Source organism: Pan paniscus, chromosome 5 (assembly GCF_029289425.2).
Source record: "Pan paniscus chromosome 5, NHGRI_mPanPan1-v2.0_pri, whole genome shotgun sequence".
Classification (NCBI taxonomy): domain Eukaryota; kingdom Metazoa; phylum Chordata; class Mammalia; order Primates; family Hominidae; genus Pan; species Pan paniscus.
The window spans coordinates 131,448,598-131,454,414 of record NC_073254.2 but is presented as its reverse complement, the minus strand read 5'-3'; the positions used below and the strand labels follow the sequence as shown (position 1 = coordinate 131,454,414).

General features: G+C 36.1%; 1 protein-coding gene across 7 annotated transcripts in view; it reads left to right on the top strand.

The window, feature by feature from the left end:
* REV3L (REV3 like, DNA directed polymerase zeta catalytic subunit) overlaps positions 1–5,817 on the top strand; it is a 187,317-nt gene that overhangs the window by 42,857 nt on the left and 138,643 nt on the right. The window lies entirely within an intron of this gene.

Genomic DNA, 5,817 nt, shown 5'->3' with positions numbered 1-5,817 from the left:
GTAAAATCTTTTATTTTCTTGTTCTTAACTGATAGGTAACTGTTCAAAATAATAATAGCAGTAATGCATTCAGTTATAGCTTAGGGATAAGTGAAATGAATGGCAGCAATTTTATAAGGGACAGGAGGGCTGTCCCTTATAAGTAATTGCAGTTTTGGACCAGGAATTTTAAATCATTATAACTAGGCTCAGACACATCTTTATTAATCAAAATAGGAACCATTATAATCAACACATTTTCGCCAAAAGATATGTTTGTTTATTTCTGTAGCATAAAAATCTTTGCTTTGGGGCTCGGCGTGGTGGCTCACGCCTGTAATCCCAGCACTTTGGGAGGCCCAGGTGGGTGGATCACCTGAGGTTGGGAGTTTGAGACCAGCCTGACCAACATGGAGAAACCCCGTCTCTACTGAAAATACAAAATTAGCCGGGCATGGTGGTGCATGCCTGTAATCCCAGCTACTAGGAGGGAGGCCGAGGTAGGAAAATCACTTGAACCCCAGAGGCGGTGGTTGCAGTGAGCCAAGATTGTGCCATTGTACTCCAGCCTGGGCAACAAGAGCGAAACTCCTCCGTCTCAAAAAAAAAAATCTGTGCTTCAGGATTCAGTGAACTCTTGGAAAGCATTTTCTGCATCCTATGGGTTGTGGAAGCATTTTCCTGGCAAAAGGTTGTCCAGATGCTGGAAGAAATCATAGTCCACTGGCAAGAGGTCAGGTGAATATGATGGCTGAAGCAAAATTGTATAGCCCAATTTCTTCAACTTTTGAAGCGCTGGTTGGCGGTCAGGCATTGTCTTGAAGAGGAATTGGGTCCTTTCTGTTTTTGGTGCATCTCATTGATTTGCTGAGCATACTTTTCAGATGTATTGGTTTTTGCCTGGATTCAGAAAGCTGTAGTGGGTCAAACGGGCAGCAGACCACCAAACTGTGACCATGACCTTTTTTTGGTGCAAGTGTGGCTTTAGGAAGTGCTTTGGAGCTTCTTGGTCCAGCCACTGAGCTGGTCATCACATAAAATCCATTTTCTGTCATGTTACCATCCAGTCAAGAAATGTTTCATTGTTATTGGGTAGAATAAGAGAAGACCATACTTCAAAACGATTTCTTTTGTTTTCATGCAGCTCATGAGGCACCCACTTACGTAGCTTTTTCACTTTTCCAATGTGCTTCAAATGTTGAATGACTGTAGAATGCTCTATGTTGAGTTCTTTGGCAACTTTTCGTGTAGTTTTAAGAGGATCAGCTTTGATGATTGCTCTCAATTGGTTGTTGTCTACTTCTGATGGCTGGCCACCAAGTTCCTTATCTTCAAGCCTCTTGTCCCCCTTGCACAACTTCTTGAACCACCACTGCACTGTACATTTGTTAGCAGTTCCTGGGCCAAATGCATTGTTGATGTTGTGAGTTGTCTCTGCTATTTTACAACCCATTTTGAACTCAAATAAGAAAATCGCTCAAATTTGCTTTTTGTCTGACGTCATTTCCATACTCTAAACATAAAATGAACAGCAAGTAATCAGTCATTAGCAAAAAAACATAAAGTGAGAAATGCCTGTTAAAAGGATGTATAACATAATCACATTTATTTAAGAATGTATTCCAATCAAACAGCAAATTCCAACAATGCAAAAACCACAGTTACTTTTGCACCAACCTAATATAAGTTACCTTTGAGGCAGTATAGTATTATTTGAAAGTGGATTTAGAATAGTTGCAAATGTATACTTCAAACTCCAGGGTAACCACTAAAAAATTGACTGTTTTTTTTGTCTTTTAATACATTAAAGATGTTGCTCCACTGACTTCTGGTTTGCACTGTTTTTGACAAGTTTAGTTAATGTGTTTTTGCCCAAAGCTTTGGACTTTGGATTTTTATGATTTATCATTTTGCCTTATTCAGGACCCCGTGAGATCAACTGTATGCTTAGTAGAACTCACTTGCCATATCAACCCAGGCCTCTAAATAATTAAACATAGTCCTAAGAAAACCTTTCTTTAATTCATGTATGAAAGTTATAGGATATCGGGTTGGGATATGGGATTTTGAGGGATGTGAGGAGCCTGTTCAAATATTAAATTGTTTTTTTGTCATTTAGTTTTATTGTCTGAGAAAACTTTCTTAACATTAACAGTTCTTTCTGAATTGTTAGTTTATTTTTTGGTAATGATCACTTTACCTCTTTTTTTTTTTTTAATCTTAATATGATTCAGGGTTTAAAGCCAGGTACACTGGTGCACACTTATAGTCCCAGCCTGGGCAACATAGCAAGATTCTGTCTCTAAAAAAAAATTAAAATAAAAATACTATATTTAGTGCATCATTAAATAAAAATAAAGATATGTAAGTGGTTGTAGTGGCAAATGATTATATTTCTGTATATTCATAATTTATTCCTATGATATAAATTGAATAATTTAATGAATGCATTTTCTCTAATGGTATATTCAAAATTAGGTCATCTCATTAGCAACTGCTAAAGAAAACAATGAGTATAGATAAGTTTAAAAGATTGTATAATAGGCCAGGTGAGGTGGCTGATGCCTGTAATCCCAGCACTTTGAGGCAAGGCAGCTACTCAGGAGGCTGAGGCAAGAGGATCACTTGAGCCCAGGAGTTTGAGACCAGTCTAAGCACTTAGCGAGACCCTGTCTCTATAAAAAATAAAAATAAAAATAAAAAAATTAGGCAGGTGTCACATACCTGTAGTTCCAGCTACTCGAGAGGCTGAAGCAGGAAGATCACTAGAGCCAGGTGGTCAGACCTGCAGTGAACTGTGATCCTGCCACTGTGCTCCAGCCTGAGTGACAGAGGAAGACCCTGTCTCAAAAAAAAAATTATGTAAGTTTATTGAGATGTAGTTCACATACTATACATTTTACCTATTTATACAATTCAGTGATCTTTATTCACAGAGTTGTGCAACCATAAGCGCAATCAATTTTAGAACATTGTCACCCTAAAAAGAAACACCGTCTCAAATAGCAGTCAGTACTCATTTCCCACCAATTCCCTAAGCCCCAGCAACCATTAATCTCCTTTCTTTCTCTATAAATTTGCCTATTTTGGACATTTCACATAAATGGAGTCACATAATATGTGATTTTTTGTGTCTGGCTCCCTTAACTTAGCATAATATTTAAAATTTTTCTCTATATAATATAAAATTAAAATATTTTAATTAAAAATTGTATACTAAAAATTTAATACTAAAAATGCTAAAAATTAATAAAAATTTTTAGTATACAATTTTTAATTGAAATATTTTAATTTTATATATAGTATAGCATTTATCAGCACTTCATTCCTTTTTATGGCTGAATAATATTCTATTTTCTGGATATGCTGTATTGTATTTATCCATTCATCAATTGATGGACTTCTGAGTTGTGTTCACCTTTTGACCATTATGAATAATGCTGCTATGAATATTCATGTACAAGTATTTGTGTGGACATGTATTTTCATTTCTCTTAGACATATACCTAGGAGTAGAATTGCTGGTCATATGATAACTCTATTTTTTTAACTTTTTGAAGAACTACCAGACTATTCTATAAAGCACCTGCACCATTTAACATTCCTAGAAGTAGTGTATGAAATTTCCAGTTTCTCCACAACACTAGTTATTGTCTGACTTTTTAATTTTAGCTGTCCTGGTGAGCGTGTGGTTCCGATTTGCATTTTGCTGATGGCTGCTGATGTTGAGAATCTTTTAATGTGCTTATTTGCCATTTGATATCTCCTCAGGAAAATGTTTATTCACATCCTTTGCCCATTTATAATATTTAGTATTTTTTATTGAGACATAGTAGATGTACATATGTTTGGGGTACATGTGATAATTTACTACATTTACATGATTTGTAAAGATCAAATCAGTGTAATTGGGATATTCATCTCATCTTAAATATTTGTCTTTATGCTAGAAATATTTGATTGATTCTCTTCTAGCTATTTTGAAATATACAACATATTATTGTAAACTATAGTCACCCTGCTGATCTACCAAACACTAGGTCTTGTTTCTTCTATCAAACTCTATATTTGTACCCCTTAATCAACCTCTCTTCATCCCTGCACCCCCACCCTTCTCAGCTTCTGCTAACTACCAGTCTGCTCTCTATCTTCATGAGATCCACTTTTTTAGCTCCCACATATGAGTGAGAACATGTAATAATGTCTTTCTGTACTTGGCTTTTTTCACTTAACATATAATGACTTCCAGTTTCACTTATGTTGCTGCAAATGACAGGATTTCATTTTTTTTATATGGCTGAGTAACATTCCATTGTGTATATATACCATATTTTCTTTATCCATTCATCCACTGATGGGCACTTACATTGATTCTAATAATTTTTGTTATTGTGAATATAGTGCTTCAATAAACATGGGAGTACAGAGATATCTTCAGTATATTGATTTTCTTTTGGGTTTATATTCAAAAGTGGAATTGTTGGATTGAGGAACCTCCACACAGTTTTCCATAGTAACTGTACTAATTTACATTCCCAGCAGTGGTGTACGAGGATTCTCCTTTATCCACATCCTCACCAGCATCCATTATTCATTGTCTTTTTGATAAAAGCCATTCTAACTGGGGTGAGATGATATCTCATTATGATTTTGATTTGTATTTCTCTGATGGTTAGTGATGTTGAGCATCTTTTCATGTGTCTGGCCATTTTTATGTCTTCTTTTGAGAAATATCTATTCAGACCTTTTGCCTATTTAAAAATCAGATTATTTGTTTTGTTGTTATTGATTTGTTTGAGCTCCTTATATATTTTGGTTGTTAATCCCTTGTTAGATGAGTAGCGTGTGAATATTTTTTTCCATTTTATGAATTGTCTTTATCACTTCATTGATTGTTTCCTTTGCTCTACAGAAGCTTGATGTAATCCTTTTGTCTATTTTTGGCTTGGTTGCCTGTGCTTTTGAGGTCTCACCCAAAAAAATCTTTGCACAGACCAATGTCCTGGAGCATTTCCCCAATGTTTTCTTCTAGTAGTTTCATAGTTTCAGGTGTGAGATTTAAGTCTTTAATCCATTTTGACTTTTGTATATGGTGAGAGATAAGGAGGTTCTGTTTTTAGTTTCATTCTTCTGCATGTGGTTATTCAGTTTTCCCAGCACCATTTGTTGAAGAGACTGTTTTTTTCCCCATTGTATGTTTTTGATGCCTTTGTTGAAAATGAGTGAGCTGTTAATGTCTGGATTTATATGTAGGTTCTCTGTTCTGTTTCATTGGTCTGTATGTCTGTTTTTATGCCAATAGCATGCTGATTTGGTTTCTATAGCTTTGTAGTATATTCTGAAGTCAGGTAGTGTGATGCCTCCAGCTTTCTTTTTGCTCAAGATTGATTTGGCTATTCAGGGTCTTTTATGGTTCCATACATATTTTAGGATTGTTTTTTCTATTTCTGTGAAGAACGTCATTTATACGTTGATAGGGATTCCATTGACTTTGTAAATTGCTTTGGGTAGAATTGTTTTGTTGTTTTGTTTTGAGACAGGATCTTGCTGTGTCTTACAGGCTGGAGTACAGTGGTGCAATTACATACAGTTCACTGCAGCCTTGACTTCTGGTCTCAGGCAATCCTCCCACCTCTCAGCCTCCCCAGTAGCTGGGACTATAGGCGTGTGCTGCCACGTCCAGCTAATTTTTGTATTTTTTGTAGAAACAGGGTTTCACCATGTTGCCCAGGCTTACCTTGAACTCCTGGGCTCAGGCAGTCCTTCAGTCTCGGCCTCCCAAAGTGCTGGGATACAGGCGTGAGTTACCACATTAGCCAGAATTGTTACTTTAACAAT